Below are 21311 nucleotides of genomic sequence, written 5' to 3' on the forward strand. Positions count from 1 at the left end.
GAATGAGGTTGGAGTATAAGGAAGATTACAAAGTTGGGGGAGTGAGCATTTGAGAATGAGGAAGAGCACAAAGACAAAGGGGATGGTTCTAACTACAATCACAACATATTTTTCCCTTCCACTGATACGGGGGGGGGGGGGGGGGAGGGATATTTCAGCTGAACACAATTTCGATGGAGATAACCATGCGAGGTGTCCCTTACGTGTTGAAGGAAGCGCCCGGGGTCTTACAAAAGCGCAACAATATTGTATTGGATTTTCTCACCATTAGTATGAATCCACAAGAAGTCATTGACGGCAATGAAAGGTGAAAACAGGTGCAAAAAAACCCCCCACAAAATTACTTCTTGTTTATCCAGACGATAAATTATTAATATCGCAAAGGTTGGAGATATTTAATGTCGATCCAATTCCACGGCTTGGCACAAATCTCAATCCAACCAAATGCCCAACCTTGATAAATGTTCCAAAGAGTTTATAAACTGAAGCACTTCCAATTGTGTTCAATCACCTTCTCAAGTTTCTCGAACCAAAGACTTTGGGAACAAATCGATTTCCTTCAAACCGGCTTGTTCATCGATTCATTTGTTTCATCCATAATAATCCAGATTATTTTCCATTAGAACAGAATGCTTTGCTCTGGCGCTTTGCTTCCGGATCGTAGAATATGACCTGATCAAGAGACGATGTGTTTCAACGACCAACGGGCAAGTTGAAGGACATGCAAAGATGGCCGAAGGGCCTGTTGTGTCAATTTTCTGATGCTATCCTATTAGTATTCCATGGGATTGCAAATAACACCTTCGGTACGTTTTCATATCACAGATATCGAGTCATTTTCTGACTGTGGTTTCAGATTGTCGAAGTCACATGGGTGTAGCTAGCTGAACGTTGTTGGTTTAAACTTGTCGGTAGTTGCCATTTCCTTGAGGTACGTTCATCATGGTTTTGGAATGAACAGAGCGAATGAAAAACTCATTTTCTGCCTCAGCTAAATTTACACGTTCACATGGAGGTGTGATGATATGCATTGTATAATACTGTTGCTAATGTCTTCCATTGTGCCAAGTGGTCTTCTAACCCTCACGGATGAGCCAACGGTCTCGGAACTTACCGAATTCACACACTGCGTTATTTTAACAATTCACGCTGCGTTAAAAAAGGCAAAAGCAAGCTGGGAACCCCCCCAGGCAGCCTCTGCATAGTCGGGCATGGGATCAAGCCCGAAACATTGGAGATCCTGACATCAGGTCAGGTATGGGATCATGCGCCGGAGCAGCGCATCGCTGCATCCACTTTCTGCTGGTACTCCAGAAGCCTCCGTCTGGCCATCCCCCAGACAGATACCTGGCCCATCCCTATCTCCTTGAGATGCCGGTCAACCTGCTGCAACCAGAAGGCACGTGGCCGGACCATTGGCCTCCTCCACTCACGAGGCTCCCTCGCTGAGAGAATCTGGTGAGCAGGATCAGCATCAGGAAAACGAGCCACATGTCCATACAGCCGCAGCTTACGCTCACGGACTATGCAGGTAACAAATCTCATTTGAGTCAATCTCAGCAACCGCTCATTGGACACAAAGTCCAACCAGCAATAGCCAACGATTCTCCAAAGAGACCTGGTACCAAAGGAGTTTAGTCTCCATTTCAGATCCTTGGTCAGAGTCCAAGTCTCACAGCCGTTGAGCAAGACTGGAAGCACCAAGGACTGAAAGACTTTCGTCCTCCTGCATCGGTAACAACAGCGCCACACCCCATGATCCAGTGAATCCATGACTCTCCAAACCCGACCCCAGCGTCTAATGACCTCTGGCTCACTGCCAAGGTAAGTGAATCTCTCCACGACCTCAGCATCCTCGCCCAAAACATGTACAGACAGGATAGCAGCATCCAAGATGTCATTGAAAGCCTCGATCTTAGTTTTGACAGTCCAGGAAACCCAAAATAAGGCAACCATGAAAGGCTACCCAAGGTAAGCCCTTGATGTTTCAAAAGCTTCTCAGAGTTCCTCCACAGCTATAACGATGTTCACAAATAGTACATACATGAGAATCCCTATACCACACACCCCTCAGCTGCTTCTTCAGCTCGAAGACCATTGTCTGCACTGTCGATGATTATTCACCTACAAGTGATGGAACCGGTCCGGCAGCTGAGGGTGTGTGTTCCATTGGGATTCTCATGTATGTACTTTTTATGAACATCTTTACAGCTGTGGAGGAACTCTAGGAAGGGTTTTAAGGAGTCATTTTTGCATGAAATCAATGTGGAATTGTACATTTTGGCGTTGATTGATGCATATCATTCTGTGTATATTCTCGACCTTCGTCCGTGTATAATCAATGCTGAACGTGCCGGTTTGATTTGCACGGTTTGTGTGGAACACATGCTGCGATACTGTTGGCAAATGTTTTTTTTTGAGGATTTATGGACTTCTGCTTCAGCTGAACCTCTTTTAGTAATGTATGCATTTTCGTTTAAAGCCCAACTCCACAGGGAAGGTACATGGCAAACCAGCCAATGCATTCCTTACCGTGAGACAACCTCAGCAGCAACTACTGTCCGAGTGGTAAGGCAGGGATTGGAGGTTTTTGTTGTGTGTACCTTGTCAAGGCTCACATGAGAGCTAACATACAACGCACAGCAAGGGGGGCATGAGACAAGAGGGCCATGGGAAGGACAAAACAGAGGGGAACAGAGACATCGGAGATCAATGGAAGGGAGAGGGATGGGGCGGGGAACACGGGGGAATACAAGATGGACATTTCAGGGACTTTCAGGAAGGAGAGCAGGGAATTTGAAGGAGGTGGGTTTGGGGTGGATTAACGGGAGTAGGAAAGATCGAGGATTTGGATGGGGGACGAAAAGAGGTGGTGGTGAACAGCTGTTTTGAAGGCCTGGAGGGAAGAATGGGATTCAACAGAGTGAGGGAGTTTATTCCAAAGGCGGGAAAAAAGAGGAATGAAAGAGTGAAGGTGAGCAGTGATTCCTGGTTTTGGTAGTTTTTCCAGAAGGGGGTTGGTGGCGGACCTTGAGCACCCTGCGGAAATATGGTGGGGACAAATCGCAGACACAGCAGGGGGGGCGAGGCTGGAGAGGAGATGGAAGAAGACAGAGAGACCACTGACCTGCCTGCGGTAAGAGAGTGAGAGGCGCAAAGACTCAGCCTCATCACGGGAGATGCCAATGATCCGAAATGCCTTGGTTTCCACACCATGAAGCTGAGAAAGGTGAGAGGTAGGAGCACCAGCCCAGAGCGGAGAGCAGTACTCCATCATGCTGCGGACGAAAGCTTTGTATGTGGTCAGTGTGGTATAGCCTGCGGGCCTGCGGGGCAGGGCATGATGATGGGGGGAGTGGTCGTCGTGAGCATCGTGTCTGCCAGGGATATAAGGAGTGCGCGCCGCTTGAGGCGTTGTAGTGGGTGCCGTAGTGCCACGGCTCGTGAGTGTGTTGAGTACGTAATAAAGGAGAGCTGCGGGCAAAGTACGCCCGCGCTCGCGCTTGTACACCACAGCCGGGCTCGACTGTTCCTCCGCTCGTGCCCGCCTTATAAGCGCCCCTACCACGACACTACAGTCAGGATCTCAGGTGGGCCGAGGAAGGACTTTGCACGGCGGAGGATTCCCAGTTGGCGACTGCTTTGGAGGCCAGGTTGGAAATGTGGCTTTCCCAGGAAAGATCATGGCAGATAGTGAGACCCAGAAGCTTAAAAGAAAGGACTTCTTCCAGAGGATTGTTGACAAAGTGGATGGGGTGGGGGGGGCGGGGTTCCAAACGGTCCTTTCAGAGAGACATCGTGAGAGTGTGAGATTTGTCCGGATTGAAAGACATGTTCCACGTGTTGGACCAGTTTGTGATTTCACCCAGATCTGCAGTGAGCTGAGAAGCTGCTACTTGCCGGTCTGAGGGATGACAGATGGTATGGCAGAGGGTGGAGTCACCAGCAAAGAGATAAAGAGGATTTTCCAGAGAGTCAGAGAGATCGTTGATGAAAACCAGAAAAAGAACAGGGTCCAGAACACTACCTTGAGGAACTCCAGCCTGGACAGGAAGAGGGAATGAAAGAACTCCATTTCGGGCCACACGTTTACTGTGACAGTAGAGGAAGTCTGTGAGCCATGAGTGGAGATGGTCTTGGATACCATAGGAAGAGAGTTTGGTGAGCAGGGCAGGGTGCCAGACAGTGTCAAAAGCACGCGATATGTCTCGGGATATGGCTCTGATTTCCTGCCTGGCATTGAGGACCTCCATCCATTGTTGGGAGAGCAGAAGCAGCATATCTAGGGTAGAGTGACCTGGTCTGAAACGAAATTGATGATCGGAAATAAAACCATTGGAGAAGAGGAAGGATTTATTGTTTGAAGCGATGATGGATTCCATCACCTTGTTGATGATTGGGAGAAGACTGATTGGTCTGTCATTGCAGGGATCTGTTTTTGCACCATTTTTGTGCAGGGCAGTAATTTTTCTGATTTCCAAGCAGATGGCAGATGACCTTGAGCAAACGAGAGGATGAATTGAACAGAGAGGGTGAGCAAGAGCAGCAGAGCAGGTTTTTAGAACACGTGGGCTGATGCAGTCTGAACCGGCAGAGTCTGAGTCGAGATTGACAGCAAGCTCTCCACCTTGTCAGGATAAAAGGGCACAGGGTCCAGGGACAGTTGGGTGCGACTGGGTAAGGTGGGTACAGAAATCGATGGGTTTTGGACACAAGATTTCGATGCAAACACTGAGTTTAGGCATTCAGCTTTTTCACGTGCAGTTTCAGCAGTACGTCCATTGGAGGTCAGAGAGGGGATGGAGGGGGAACATACACCAGAAACAGATTTGATTAGATGTCACCAGGATTTTTAAGAGGGAGAGAGGTTTGAGAGTTCAGACTTGAGCTTTAAAAGATGTTGTTTTCTGGCTCTCCTCAGGGGAGATACACGTTTGTTCTGAGTTTTATGGAAGGAACTGAGATTATCCTCAGTTGGGTTTGCTTTCCATGAGGCAAAGGCAAGTTGTTTCAGGACAACTGCCTCACCACAAGCTTCAGTGAACCAAGGGCGGGAGGAAGGGTGGAACAGCTGAAGACGAGAGGGGATAAATCTGTGCATGAGGGAGAGCAAGTTTCTTTGAAAGAATTCCCAGGATGAGTTGATGTTGGAGAAAGTAGCGATGGGAGACCAGTCTCGAAGTTTTATGGCTGCTCGGAGACCCTGCCAGTCGGCTTGAGTGAAATGCCACACTCGACGGCGGTGAGGTGGTTCTCTGATAACAGCCAGAGAGATGTCCACTTTGACAAGGATGTGGTCAGAAGAACTGATTGGAGCGGAGGAAGAACAGATCTTTTCAGGGGGAATTTGTCAAAATCAGATCCAGAAGAGATTGAGTATCATTGGATAAGATCCGGGTCGGGAAATTGACTGATTGAGTCAGTCCCAATAAGTCGCAGAAAGCTTTTGCTGAAGTGCCATGACAGGTGAGAGAGGTACCCACAGCGAGCCAACTGGCGTGATGACAACTGAAGTCACCACATATGAGGAAGAGAGAGTTTGGATGAGAAGATAGAAGATGGTCCATGTTTTCGGATAGTGAGGTGTAGATGGAGTCATCATTGTTTGGTGGACGGTACAGTACACATATAAAGATGAGGTGGGAGTGGAGGGGAAGCCGTAGCCAGAGGTTTGCAGGGGATGGGAGGGGAGGGGGAGGGTAGGACAACGGAGGAGGGGGGAGGTAAGGAGAGTTGTTGAAAGAGTGTGGGGGATTGCAGAAGAGCTCGGGGAGGGGGCCGGAAAAGGAGGAGTAAAGGCTCTGTGGTGCTGGGCGAGAGGGGGGGCGGGGAAGAGAGGGGGCAGAAGGCAGTTGAGGATTATGAGGAGGTGGAGTGATGAGATGGAGGTGAGAGGGTTGGGGAAGGAGGCAGCTTGGTAGATGAGAGGAGGAGAAACTTTGAGAAAGGTGAGAGGGAAGCTTGGAGGGAGAAGAGTGTGATGGTTGCTTTGAGAAGGAGGGGTGAGTTGGCACTGAAGTTGGAAAACAAGGACAAATGTGTCCAAGAGCTGTGTCATCAAGGTTTTGTCTTCACGAGAATATGAAGAACAACAACATCAAGAAGAATAACAGCGCGGAGCTCTCTTCGAGCCAGTGTTGGCAACGCGACGCGGCGAAAAAGAATGGTTTATGGAAAGTGAACCCTCATAGGAAACTGGGTTTTTATTTTTTCGGTGAGAAATGTGATAAAAGACATTTCTTGATGGATGTAATGAAGGGGAATCAAGAGAATGGAGAGAAGAAACGATGTTACAGTTGGATTTTTAGCTCGCCTGTTCGAAGAACAGAGAGCTATAGCGATACGTAAGCTGTTCTCTGAAAGAAGAGAGAGCGTGAGCGTGAAAATGTTAAAGTTTTTGGTGCAAGTTATTTTTTCCTTTCTAATGTTTTTATCTACCACACTATTTTTTAGAGGTCCGATATATATATCGGGGCGTATAATGTGATACCGGTCGTCCGTCCGTCCGTCCGTCCGTCCGTCCGTCCGTCCGTCCGTCCGTCCGTCCGTCCGTCCGTCCGTCCGTCCGTCCGTCCGCCCGTCCGCCCGTCTGTTCCTGTCCGCACTGTAACTCCCAAAGTTTTCAACTTTCACGTTTCATATTTGGTACATAGGTACAGACTGTGGAGACGTTGTGTCGTGACATACGTTCAGCATCTAAAGTGGTTGCCATGGCAACCAGGATGCTGTTTTCCATCCGTTCCTGTCCGCACTCTAACTCCCAAAGTTTTCAACTTTTACTCTTCATATTTGGTACATAGGTACAGACTGTGGAGACGGTGTGTCCTGACATACGTTCGTCATCTCAAGTGGTTGCCATTGGCAATCAGGATGCTGTTTTCCATCCGTTCCTGTCCGCACTCTAACTCCCAAAGTTTTCAACTTTCACGTTTCATATTTGGTGCATAGGTACAGACTGTGGAGACGGTGTGTCGCGACATACGTTCATCATCTAAAGTGGTTGCCATGGCAACCAGGATGCTGTTTTCCATCCGTTCCTGTCCGCACTCTAACTCCCAAAGTTTTCAACTTTCACTCTTCATATTTGGTACATAGGTACAGACTGTGGAGACGGTGAGTCCTGACATACGTTCGTCATCTAAAGTGGTTGCCATGGCAACCAGGATGCTGTTTTCCATGTAGTAGCACAATTCTGTATGTACCTTCTTGTTCGGGCATATATTGTGCTCACTTGCGCTCTTGTTACTGATTACAATATACAAATACATATATTGCTTAAAAATTATTTGGATCAGACTTCACTGCAATGCTTTATAAAAAATATTAATTATTACATGAGGCTTTTAAAAACGATAAATGTATAAACAGGCGAGCATTGGGTGGCTTTGACACCAACTCTGGTTTGAGTCAAGGTGTGAAGGAAAGGTCGAGTTGAGAGTAGTTTGTTGAAATAGAAGAAGAGGAGTGAATTGTGACCCAGCAATGAGAACCACAGGTGTGAAAGAGGAAGATGAAGCATTATGAGAGATCGTTTTTATTATTATTATTATTATTATTATTATTATTATTGTTATTGTTTGAGAGAGTTTTCATCAGATTAGGTTATTGGAATGTTGTTGAAAAAATTGTGAGGTGAATGGTGAATGAGGATCGGCAAACGCAGGGGGTGGAAACAGATCACGTGGTTACGGGAGAATCACGTGACTGGGAGGTGTATGGTCAAAAGTGAATATATTTATTATAAATTAGGATTGTGTAACATTCGGAAACGGGAAGGTTGAAGTAAAATCGTGAGGGGAATGGTGAATTTGGAACTGTAAACGCAGAGTGAAGCTCCTGGGTCGATGAAACGTATCAGGAAGAGTGGAGAGACACGTGGTTACAGGTGGTGTATAAATAGAAAGGATACAAGGAAAATTATTATTTTTAATGGATTTTTTTTAAGAATAGAAAGACTCGTGAATGGAGGATTGGAGGAAGAAATCGTGAAGGTAATGGCGAGAGTGGATCAACTCAAGTAGAATAAAGATGGTGTGCTGGCAGAAGGCGGTGGAAGAAGAAGAAGAAGAAGAAGAAGAAGAAGAAGAAGAAGAAGAAGAAGAAGAAGAAGAAGAAGAAGAAGAAGAAGAAGAAGAAGAAGAAGAAGAAGAAGAAGAAGAAGAAGAAGAAGGAGGATGAGAGGAAGAAAAAGAGGAAGGATCGGGACTCGTGGGTTTGAATGGCGAAAGGTATTTTTTTTTGTTTGTTTTGGATTTAAGACAAGAAACAGTGTTTGGATGGGAGGTGGGGGTGTTGGGGAAATAGGAATTGAAGGTAATTGGGAGAGAATACAAATAAAAATGATTTATTTGTTTATTCCCGAGAGTTGAAGGATGGGTAGGCCTCAAGGAATCCGGTAAGGCAAGGTCGACGAAAACTCACAAAATAGCACGATTTTTGAAACAAAACCGAGCTTGGAACACCCAGTAACATATCGGTGAGAAAATATACAGTTAAAACAGGACAAATAACGTCCAGAAACTTAGCTTTGACAAAGTCAGCGGAGCGCCCTGAGAGAACCTGCCGTCGCTCCAAACCCAGAACCGGAAGTGAGTTCTTTATTGTCTCTTGATTTTTTTTTCCTTGCGAGATCCTCGGCGAAGGGGGTCACACCATTAGCAACACTAAAATTTACTTTGTTATTTTCCAGTGAACAAAGGATGCCTCACACCGTTTCTCGTCGGATTCCACAATCTACATTTACCAGATAGATCAGGGGTTCCCAACCTTTTTTTTTACTGAGGTACCACTTCACATGTTCGTGGTCCCACCGAGTACCACTGTACCAAAATTCACCGAAAATAGTGTTTATTTGCGATACAGATACAACAATGGGGAGTTAAACAATACTAACAATTCACAACTATGACATTGAGCAATCTGATCTGAACAAAAGAATGATACAGGAAGTACCTATTTGATTGTGTAAAATGTCCAGTCAATGGGATGGTTGAGCCTACTTCTTGCTCACAAGCAGGTCGATGTCAGGCTTTGTTTTGGATAAAGCGCACCGAACATCATGTTCAACATCCAGTAGGGATCTTTGTTTTGTTTTTAGAATAACGAATGATGAGAACCCAGCTTCACACAGCCATGTAGATGGGAATACTATGAGCGAATGAACAGCCAGGGCAGCCAGCTTAGGGTAAGACCCCAACATTCCACACCAGAAGTCCGCAAGATTCAACTCGTCAAACTGATCTCGGGCTGTGGAGTCGTTCTGGAGATCAATCAAGCTTTCCTGCAGTCCTCTTCCAGGTGGCAAATCTAATGCATTCATGCGAAATGGATTGCGAATCATTTTCAGATCCAGTTCCTTGAGATCCGGAAAATAGGAATTTAATTCCTCATCCAAATAAGCGAGGTGATCTTTTACCAGTTGTATGAACTCCCTTGGGGGATTCTTTTCACGCTTCTGAAGAATATCGGCCGTGAAAGAGAACATGACCACCACTCCCACTTCGACAATCGTCTTCCACAGACGGAGTTTTTCCTGAAATCCCTTGACCTTGTCCATGAAGTCAATGATAGTCGCGCCAGTCCCCTGAAGAGACTTGTTCAGGGCGTTTAACTGAGAGAAAATGTCGATCAAATAAGCCAGGTGCCATGCCCAGTCGGGGTCGTTCAAAGCAGCGACAAAATCGACAGTCTTTGGTTTTTCCATCATTTTCGAAGAATTCACGAAGCTCAGCTCGCAGTTTCTCACCACCATATTTCCACGGGATAACCATCTCACCTCAGTGTGGAATAAGATAACTTTATGGTCGGAGTCAAAATCCTCGCAAAGTTTCTTGAAAAGTCGCGAATTGAGAGCCTGGGATTTCACATGGTTCACAATTTTGATCATGGTTGAGAGAACGTCAGTCAATGGCTTGGTGAGCGCCTTGGCTGCGAGTGCGTGGCGTTGGATCGTACAGTGTAGGCCGCGCACTTCAGGAGCAACTGCCTTCACAAGCGTTTGGAAACCTGATCTGCACCCCGACATAGCTGGAGCACCATCTGTAGTACAGCCTTTCAGATCAACCCATGACAGCACAACTTGATCAAAGACGGAAGACACCTCTTCGAAAGTGTCCTTTGCTTTCGTTGTGGTTTTAAGCGGGCGGCAAAATAGTATTTCATCCTTGAACTTGGCTTTATGCACGTACCGAACGAACGCTAACAGTTGGGCACAATTTGCCAACGTCAGTTGACTCATCCAATTGCATAGAAAATCCGCATGAAAGAGAATTGAGCTTCTTGGCGCTTTGTTCTCCCAGCATGAGACGTACGATATCCTTTGTGGCGGGAAGGATGAGGCTTTCACCGACGGTGTGAGGTTTTTTCTGTTCTGCAATTCGCAGTGCAACTAAGTAGGATGCCTTTACGGCTGCCGTGGACTGCTGTTGAAAACTGCCGCTGCCGTCGAAGCGTGCTCTTCTCATGGCATTTTCCTTCCGACGAAAAAAATCTATGGTCCTTGTCGCTGTGTTCAGGATGAACAGAATCAAAATGGCGCTTCAATAGACTTGGCTTCAGAGATTGATTGCTGAGAACTTTTCCACAAATCGCACACTGTGGAGCTTCTAATTCACCTTTTTGGATGGAAGTGAAGCCTAACTTGAGATAACTCTCCAAATATTTTCACATTGATATGATGCTGGTGAACGATAACGGTAACAATAAGCCGGGCAATAAGCAATGATGACAGTGTGGCGTGTAGAGACAAAACGAATAATAAGACTTGTGCACAATGGCCGATAACAAACAGCTGTCAGTGTACAGCTGCTTTCAATATAAATTTAATTATTTTGCATAAGCTGCATGAGAGAGAAGTAAAATAACAACTGCGTAAACAAACAAAAAAAAGCACGCTGCTGCGTACCACCTAGAAAGTCCAAATGTACCACCTGTGGTACGCGTACCACAGGTTGGGAACCCCTGAGATAGATGATTAAACTGTCGTGGTGGTATACACATGTTTGTTATGGACTGCACACGCAATGAGAATCAATCTCAGGATCCTTGAGCGAAATGGAAAAAGATTCCGGATTCTCGTTCTGAACAGTAAGAGGGGTAGGGAGGGGAGGAGGGAAGGGAACTCCCATTTCAAATCTGTCCACATCCTCTTGGTACTATTGTTACGAATTTGGAAGCCTTGTGCACACAGACAGAGAGCCGTTCCCGATAGCTCAGTTATGTTGGTAAGTGTGTGTTTCTCGTTAGGGCCCCCTACCTGTGTCTAATGGGAATTACATACATGCGCTGTAAGTTATTTTTATGATATAGTTAGGATTTTTACATCCACACCATCTTTGCTCTCACAACAACAACACTCTGCTCGCGGCATTCTTCGTGCGCGCGTGGGCAGAGTCTAACGTAGGCATGGCGTCCCTCCTTAGCCAATCAGCAAGGAGCGGGCGTCTCACCCTCCCCGTTTCCGACTCAACACGATCGCCATTAAGCACGCGGCCAGAGATGAGGAGGTTGGCGGAGCCACGAACGCCTCCGCTCGGGACTCCGCCCAGAAGGGTGGGAGTTGCCCTGTCCACCGTGTGTCTGTCCAATGGAGGGTGGCCAGGGAATCGTGCGATGTTTCTGGCCAATCAAGGGGCGAGTGATCAGGGAAAGAGGCCCCTCCCTCCCAGAGGGAAAGGTTGGTGATTTTGGACGAACTAGAGAGATTGATCTCGTCCTGTCGCCGGCATCTGCTCTCATCTCGTCCTGTCGCTGGAGTCTGGTTCTCCGACAGCTCAGGCGCGTGGTCTGCTCGAACACTGGTCGCATCTCGTCAACGCTGGTCGCATCTCGCTGGCGCTGGGCTGGTCGCATCTCGACACCGGTCTGGTTCGCTTGTCTCGGCCAAACCGCACGAGGCGGGAAGGTCCATTTTTCTTTCTGGGGTGTGTGTGCGTGTGTGCGTGTGCGTGTGTGCGTGTGTGTGTCTGTGGGGCTCCGTCTTTAAATAGAAACTGGATAAGTGATTTTGCTTGTACATTGCATTTCATTTCTTATAATCGGATAACTCTGCTCCTTGCGTGCTCCCCCCTGCCCCCCCATTATAAATAAATCCCCTGTTAAATGTTTCAGCTCGTTTTTGTGTTTCTTTCATTGGCTTCGCACGGTGCGTGTTGGGAAATTTGTACATTTGGACCGACGGGACCTCGGTAACCAACCGCTCGGGTTGCACACGAGTCGAGCATGCATACGGCTCGTCCAGTGCGAGTGCCGTCGAGGGTGTGAATCCTCGGTAGCTCGCCACGTGGGCCTCTAGGTATTTTGAAGTTTGGCAAATAACCCTGTCCCACGTGGTTGATTTATGACGATTCGCGGTCCTGTAAGGGACCCGTACCTTTCGGATCTAGATTCTGGGTGTTCAGTGGAGTCGACCATACTGCACCACCTAGCGGTCGTGCTCGCAACCGATGCCCGGCTCCACAACAATATTACACCAGTAAGGCATAGAGGGAAAACGTAGCAATGTTGCATTCTTAGTTTGTGTGGTTGCATTATTTGCTGACTTCCTGAAAATACAATCACAATGTTGTTCAATAACAGTTAAGGTTGTTATAAACTCTCAACCATAACCATGGGACATTCTCTATCAAGCCAGACAAATGTGGGAATGTTTCCACTCATCTTTTTCTGGTCGTTTTATGTGTTTGATCTGTACCAGCTTTACATCGTTGTCAATTTCTTCTTATGCTACTAAAACATCAAGCAGGGCGAGAGCGGCATGCATTGAAGTTCTCCTCAAACCCACATCGATCAAACGCTTTCAATTTTAGAATCTAATGTTTCTGGTGAGAAACTTATGATTGAGCTTATGGGATGGAGCAGAGGGATGTGTTCTCAAACCCAGGCAATAATTCAGCCAGAGTGTTGTACCAGCCACAGTGGTGCCAGCTTGGGTTCGTGTACCAGATCGGGGTCTTGTATCAGCTTAGTACAAGCCACAATGTATGATTGTGAGTATCATCTGGTACCAGCCACAAGGGTACCAGCCAGGAGTCTGCCACCAGCCACAGAGGTACTAGCCAGCATTCTAATACCAACCAGGCATCCCAGCCATGGTTCTGTGACCAGCTGTTGGGGTGCCACCCTGATGTCTGGTACCAGACAAAGTGGTACCAGCTCAGGCTCTGATACCAGCTGCAGGTGTCCCAGCCAGATGTTTGGTTCCAGCCACTGGGCTACCAGTAAGGGTTCTCCAGCCTGGAGTTTGGTATGAGCCACAAGGGTACGAATCAGGGATGTGGTACTCCCCGCGGGGCTTCTGACTAGGCGTACCAGAGAGGTGTACCTATCCAAAGGGATAATTTTCCCAAAGATATTTCTGCATCTTTAATACCACTCTCGAAATGTACTTATTTTGAGTACAGTATAAATGAGATGCAGCTGACCAATACTGAGTTGCAAACATATTGATAGCCGAAAATAAACAGCACCATTGACGTTCCCACGACTGAGTTATAACGTTTCCAACACCCTTGTGGAGGGTGCGATTTGGCAAGGGAAGAGGGCTAGTGGTTGGAGATGGGGGCGGAGGGGGGAGATTTCCCTGGCTCTGTTTTTTTTTTTATCCCCATCATTGTACTTGAATGGGGGATACATTTACCATCTCCCACCTCCCCGTCAAAATATCTTGTATTAATGATGATTGAATGAGTGAAATTTTAACGTCTGACATTTTAAAATGATAAAAGTACGCAGCATTCTTTTTGAGCACAAACTGATTTTAAAAAGCTTGTTCTTACCACTCAAAAACGGTGTCAGTCAGATCAGGACATCGTGGTGAACATGATTCTAAAAAATGTAATGGAGTTTGGTTTCATGGAATGGTGTTTGTATTTTTATTATTGTTATGATATAATCCTGTCAAACTTTAATTGAAGTGGTTATAATTTTTGGATCTGTAAACGTACAGCTTAAATACAGTAGTTCCAAAGATTATTGTTTCATTACTTTTCAGTGTGACAAATGGATGAGCGATATTTTTCGGTTATTTCTCCGATATATGGTCATCGAGTGGGTCCCGGTGTCTGACCATACGTAATCCATACTTACGTCCATTAACATTTGACGAAGACATCTTCTCCTCACAAACTACCCGACCGATATTTCAGGTCACTGAATTCAACCAGCGAAATATTTTGGAGGTCAACATCGGCCAAATTTCTAAAATTGTCAATTTTCATCCCATTCACTTGAAATTTGATGACGAGTTGCATACTTGGTCATTTAATTCAACCACCAATTATTTTTGAGGTCAAATCGCTTTCTGGATTTTGCAAGTTTCGTGCTCTGCACGACATCTTCTTGTTTGTTTGTTTGTTTGTTTGTTTGTCCGCACAGAACTTTCATGTTTTTTTCCGCAACCGCTTGTCAGATTGAGACAAAAATTTCACCGTTTATGCGACTGACTACTCGTGTAGAATGTTGTAATGATAATTATGATGTCATGGGTCACGTGGTGTGGCAGCCATGTTGGAAAAACAAAAACTTTGAACCTCTATCTCTGAAACCGCACAAAGGAGAAAATTGAAACTTGGCGCATAGCAAGTACTCATGAGGAATGAGTGTGAATTTTTTGAATGACGTCATAGGTGCCATCGCAATGACGTCATAATCGCATATGCAGAACGCCACATCCGATCAATACGAAAATGTCTGAGGGTCATCTTGGGATAAAATGGTCCACAGAAAAAAAAATTCATGATGTCATCCTTCACATGATTCGGCAGTCATATTGTTTTTTTTTTTTTTTTAAGCCTTCAAAAATCTTCTCTAAAGTGGCAGAACAGATTGAGGCAAAACTTTACATGTATGACTGCCTGTCCATGAGGACCAAAAGGATCACACATATGATGTCATTGGTCACATGGTTTGGCAGCCATATTGGATTTACCTGAAAACCTGTATAAATACACCAATCAAAAGAAGTTCTGGCAAGGGTCTGCAATCTCTGATTGCTCTTTTTCTTGTTTAGACTGTTTCGCTCCTTTCCCAGTTGCAGAAAGCAGTTATTTTGATTTCAAACTTTGGGAATAGTTCCTCTTTCGCAGATTAAAAGCTATTTCTCTTTTATCCTCCTTGTTCAATGATTTCCCCCACTCGTCCTTGTTTCATATATAGGGCTTGCATATGTGTGGTTTTTAATTTTTTTGAGTGAGATATAGAGATTTTTTTTTCATTGATTGACTTATTTACTCTCCCATATGTGCGCATGTATGTAATTAAACATTTTCACTCGGACTTTCAACTGCGGGACGACCATCATTGAACTCCTTTTGGTGAGCAGCTTATTCCCATGGGCACTGGCTATTTATGACACCTGAGTCACCAATTGGATCATATTATTTCGTGGACACGATGCCAAATTGGTCTACCAGTGGTATGCCATTTCTTGCTTCTTTTTGAATTTGGGACTGTATTCACACGCACTCAAGGGATGCCATTCAGACTGGACAAAGTCATAAACCTCGAGCTGAGTGTATAAGTCGATAACTCGATTTTATGTAACGTCTTCCATGAGCCTCAGATTACATATTTATTATTCATGCACAAAATGATTAATTTTGATTTCTCTCCACCCCTTGTCATATTCTCACCTCCCCCCCCCTCACCCCCCCTTCCACCATCCAAAATTACACAGTACGCATTGGTGTTGTAACATGGCCGACGAGTCCGTTGTTTGCCTGTTTGTTTAACTTCCGTCTTCCCAGATTGTGCAACTGTGTTCTGTGTCTGTGGTTTGCACACAGTCTCGTGGCTTCAAAAACAAATTTGAAAACCAAAGAAGAACTTCAAAAGTGGCCGGTCTTGGAAACCAGCCTCAGTCACGTACTGGTTAGGTCTCTGTTCTGAGTCTGGGATATCAGTGGTTCGAACCCTGGCTGAGTAATAGGAAACACTTCAAAATGGTATGAGCTGCTTCCTTGTATTTAAAAACGAGAGAGCACGGACAAACAACACGAGTTGGTAACAATGACACAGGCTTTGATATTATATCTTTCAGAAGATTAAATGGGAAAAGTGACATTCATGGTGATTATCTCAAATCGCATGTGCACTCACCTTCCGCCCCTTCCGAAATGCAAACGTATGGATGTAATATGGACAACGCCTTCAAATGAAACTTTTCGTTTTCCTTTATGACCAACAACTTTTAGTTATAATAAGTCCAGAAGGTGAAATGCTCCCAAAAGTTAATATGTTCCATCTTCACTTTCTGTTGTGGTTAAACCTTCATGCTAATTCCAGAGCTGTATTAAACACTGATAAACCCTGCACATGATGAAAAGTTTCCAAATATTCCAGGCTTTACAAAGGATTGCTGTTCAATTAAAACTAGCTTTAGAAAGAAAGAAAAAAAGAAAAGAAATGACAATGCTGCCTTTTCTGCTTTGGTTCAGGAGCCAAATTTCCTAAAATGCTTTCGCAACCCACCTGGTATTATTAAATTATGTTTTCTTGCTGTGCACGCAATCGCGACATTCCAGATCTTTCCCTAATTAGCCAAATATGGTCACATCTCAAAGAAATAGTGAGTGCAATCTGGCACATCTCTTCTCTAATTTCTCAATGAATGACCCAGTGATCACCGATAACACAAAACGCAATTACTTTGAAGCATCTGGGGGACAATTAGCCTGGCCATGTTTGTGCAGCACATGTGGTGTGACATCCTAGCATGGTGGAATGAACAGGGACTTTCATATGAAAGAAGCTGTGTGTGTGTGTCCATTGGGACCATACTCTGTGCAGGGCGTTGGTGCTGCCTAAGCAGTCTCCTTAGCTATTGGGCACAATCCTGGATGGGTCGGCACTCAGACAAAGCAAACCAGCAAGCTGGCACTCATCTTGCCGACATCAGAAGGATGACAGGCAGAGTCAACCCCCAGCTGCTATCAATTCAACAGCTGAGCGGGATTTGAACTCGGGATCCTCAGATCCCGACCCACCACCATAACCATTAAGCCAACACCACGCATGTATGCATATGTATTTGTGTGTGTGTGAAAGATTTTAAATATATGTATGTATATATATATATATATATATATATATATATATATATATATATATATATATATATATGTATTTATTATCTTGCCAAAACGAAGTTTTTGCGAGATATGTTAGTCAGCTTGTATGTTTTGTTTTTTTTTTTGTCTGTAATCACGTATCGATCACTCTGCAGAGCACTGTTATCATTGGAAATTTTTGTAACTTCGCATGTCAGAGTCCTATAGAGGTCCCTTTCAGCGCATAAAATTGTCAAGGTCAAAGGTCAAGGTCACTTTGTCTCAAATCAGGGGAGTCGACGAAACCCTTATTTTTTTGATCGGATCGTCTTCAAACTTCATGGGAATATAGTTCATGGTCTGGCGCTCAGCTGATTAATTTTTGGTGGCGATCGGCCTTTACCTTCATGGTTAGCGCTGGAGGTCGAAAGTTTTTGACCCCAAGGTCAAATTTTGAAATTTTAGATACCATATCGAGTAATACCTCATATGAAAGCGCTTAATAAGTGCTTTCCAGATCTGTGAAAAGTTTGACGCTATGACGCATTTGATGACGTCATGACGAAAAAACGGATTTTTCATGAAAATTTTATTTCCTCAGTTCTAATCAAAATCTCTTGATATTTCATGTACAACGGTCCTGGAGAGATACCATTAACCGTACGAAAATATAAAGGTCAAGGTCACAAAAAGGTCAAGCATCAAGGTCGACGAAACCCTTATTTTTTGAGTAACTTTAATCGAATAAATAAGTCACTCATGTTCACATTTTGGCAAGACACTGGTCACCCTGGGGGTGACATTGGTTTTTATTTATTTGTTTACCTTGTCGAGGCTCGTATGAGAGCTAACGCACATCAAGGGGGGCATGAGACAAGAGGGGCGGGAGTGGGAAGGACAAAACAGGGGGAACAGAGACATCTGAGTTCTGTGGAAGGGAGAGGGATGGGGCGGGGAAAATGGGGTATACAAGATGGACATGCAGGGAATTTGAAGGAGGTGTGTTTGGGGTGGATTAACAGGGGTAGAAAAGATTGAGGATTTGGATGGGGGATGATAGGTGGTGGTGAACAGCCGTTTTGAAGGCCTGGAGGGAAGAATGGGATTGAACAGTGTGAGGTAGTTTATTCCAATGACAGGAAAAATGAGGAATGAAAGAGTGAAGGTGAGCAGTGATTCGTGATGTTGGTGGTTTTACCATCGGGGCTTGTTGGCGGACCTTGAGCACCCTGCGGAAATATGGTGGGGACAAATCACAGACAGAGCAGAGGGGACGAGACCAGAGAGGAGATGGTAGAAGAAAGAACGACCACTGACCTGCCTGCGGTGAGAGAGTGAGAGGCCCAAAGACTCAGCCTCATCGTGGGAGATACCAATGATCCGAAATGCCTTGGTTTCCACAGTGGTGAGAGGCAGGAGCAGCAGCCCAGAGGGGAGAGCAGTACTCCATCAGGCTGGTGAGGAAAGCTTTGTTTGTGGTCAGGAGCTCAGGTGGGCCGAGGAAGGACTTTGCACGACGAAGGATTCCCTGTTGGCGACTGGCTTTGGAGGCCAGGTTGGAAATGTGGCTTTCCCAGGAAAGATCATGGCAGATAGTGAGACCCAGATGCTTGAAAGAAAGGACTTCTTCCAGAGGATTGTTGAGAGAGTGGATGGGGGGGGGGCATTGGGGGTTCCAAACGGTTATTTTGGAGAGATATAGTGAGAGTGTGAGATTTGTCAGGGTTGAAAGACATGTTCCACGTGTTGGACCAGTTTGTGATTTTACCCAGATCTGCAGAGAGCGAAGAAGCTGCTACTTGCCGGTCTGAGGATGACAGATGGTACGGCAGAGGGTGGAGTCATCAGCAAAGAGATAAAAAGGATTTTCCAGAGAGTCAGAGAGATCATTGATGAAAATAAGAAAAAGAACAGGGCCCAGAACGCTGCCTTGAGGAACTCCAGCCTGGACAGGAAGAGGGGATGAAAGAACGACATTTGGGGCCACACGTTGACTGCGACAGGAGAGGAATTCTGCGAGCCATGAGTGGAGATGGTGTTGGATACCATAGGAAGAGAGTTTGGTGAGCAGGGCAGGGTGCAATACCATGTCAAAAACACGATATGTATGGAGATATGGCTCTGATTTCATATTCGGCAATGAGTACCTCCATCCATTGTTGGGAGAACAGAAGCAGCATATCCAGGGTAGAGTGACCTGGTATGAAACCAAATTGATGATCGGAAATCAAGCCATTGGAGAAGAGGAAGGATTTCATGTCTGAAGCAATGATGGATTCCATAACCTTGCTGATGACTGGGATAAGGCTGATTGCTCTTGAGTTGCAGGGATCTGTTTTTGCACATTTTTGTGCAGGGCAGTTATGTTTGCTGATTTCTATGCAGATGGTAGATGACCTTGAGCAAATGAGAGGGTGAATAGGACAGAGAGAGGATGAGTGTTTAATACACGTGGGCTGATGCCGTCTGGACATGTTGCAAAATCTGAGTCAAGGTTTGACATCAAGCTCTCAACTTTGTCAGAGGAAAAGGACATAGAGTCCAGGGACAGTTGGGTGCGTCTGAGTAAGGTGGGTACAGAAATCGATGGGTTTCGGTCACAAGATTTTGATGCAAACACCGAGTTTAGGCATTCAGCCTTTTCTTGTGCAGTATCATCAGTACGGCCATTTGAGGTAAGGGAGGGGATGGAGGGGGAACATTTACCAGAAACAGAGTTGATGAGATGCCATCAGGAATTTGAGGAGGAAGAGAGGTTGAGAGTTCAGACTTGAGCTTTGAAAGATGATGTTTTCTGGGTCTCCTTAGGGAAGGAACACACTTGTTCTGAGCTTTATGGAAGGAACTGATGTTACCCTCAGTTGGGTTTGCTTTCCATCAGGCAAAGGCAAGTTGTTTCAGGACAACTGCCTCGCTGCCAGCTTCAGTGAACCATGGGCGGGAGGAATGGTAGGACAACTGGAGACGAGAGCGGACAAATCTGTGCATGAGGGAGCACAAGTTTCTTTGAAAGAATTCCCAGGATGAGTTGATGTTGGAGAAAGAAGCGATGGGAGACCAGTCTATAAGTTTGATGGCTGCTTGGAGGCCCTGCCAGTCGGCTTGAGTGAAATGCCAGACTCGACGGCGCTGAGGTGGTTCTCTGATAATAGCCAGAGAGATGTCTACTTTGACAAGGACGTGGTCAGAAGAAGCGATTGGAGCGGAGAAAGAACAGCGGATATTTTCACGGAGATTTGTCAAAATCAGATCCAGAAGAGATAGAGTATCATTGGTTGAGATCCGGGTCAGGAAATTGACTGATTGAGTCAGTCCCAGTGAGTCGCAGAAATCTTTTGCTGAGGTGCCATGACAGGTGAGAGAGGTACCCACACCCAGCCAACTGACACGATGACAATTGAAGTCACCACATATGAGGAAGAGAGAGTTTGGATGAGAAGATAGAAGATGGTCCATGTTTTCGGATAGTGAGGTGTAGATGGAGTCATCACTGTTTGGTGGACGGTACAGTACACATATAAACATGAGGTGGGAGTGGAGGGGAAGCCGGAGCCAGAGGTATTCCTGGGGGTGTGGGGGAGTGAGGGCAGCGCATGGAGAGTGAGCAATGGAGTCTTTGATGAAGAGAGCCACATCTCCACCAGGACGAGGCTCAGGTCTGTCATACCAGAGGAGGGAGTAACTCGGGAGAGATCCTTGGGAGTCAGGGACGTCTTGAGGGAGGAAAGTTTCTGTGAAGCAGATTATGTCTGATTTGTCAGTGGCAACCTTTATGGAAAGATCTGTAAGGTTTGAGCAAAGGCCACGGATATTTGAGGTCCTTACTGTTAATGAAGAGGGAGAGGTGGAGGCTTTGGGTGCAGGGGATGGGAGAGTAGGACAAGGGAGGAGGGGGGGCGGGTTCAGGAGTGTTGTTGAAAGTGTGTGAGGGATTGTAGAAAAGCTAGTGGAGGGGGCCGGATGAGGAGGAGAAAAGCCTCTGTGGTGATTGGGGAGATGGAGGGCAAGAGAGGGGGCAGAAGGCAGTTGAGGATTTGAGGAGGTGGACTTTTAAGAGGGCAGGGGAAGGAGGCAACTTTGAGAATGGGGAGTGAATGGTGGGAAAAGGGTGAGTGGGGAGAGTTGAGGGAGAAAGGTGAGGGGGGGGTTTTAATCAAGGTGAAAGGAGGTTTGGAGGGAGAAGAGTGTGATGGTTGCTTTGAGAAGGAGGGGTGAGAGGGATGAGTTGGCACTGAAGTTGGAAAAAAAGAATGGTTGATGGAAAGT

The 21311-nt window shown here is 45.8% G+C and overlaps 1 long non-coding RNA gene across 1 annotated transcript in view; it reads left to right on the forward strand.

Moving 5' to 3' along the window:
- Window positions 1–5884: 5884 nt before the first annotated feature.
- The window catches only part of LOC147033836 (uncharacterized), an 82100-nt gene continuing 66673 nt past the window's right edge, over window positions 5885–21311 (forward strand). Inside the window, exon 1 of the long non-coding RNA XR_015055573.1 lies at window positions 5885–8228. This is a non-coding gene — a long non-coding RNA (uncharacterized LOC147033836). The remainder of the gene's footprint in view (window positions 8229–21311) is intronic.

This window comes from Eptatretus burgeri, chromosome 1 (genome assembly GCF_056783735.1).
Source record: "Eptatretus burgeri isolate ZD-2024b chromosome 1, Ebu_testis_v1, whole genome shotgun sequence".
NCBI classification, from domain to species: domain Eukaryota; kingdom Metazoa; phylum Chordata; class Myxini; order Myxiniformes; family Myxinidae; genus Eptatretus; species Eptatretus burgeri.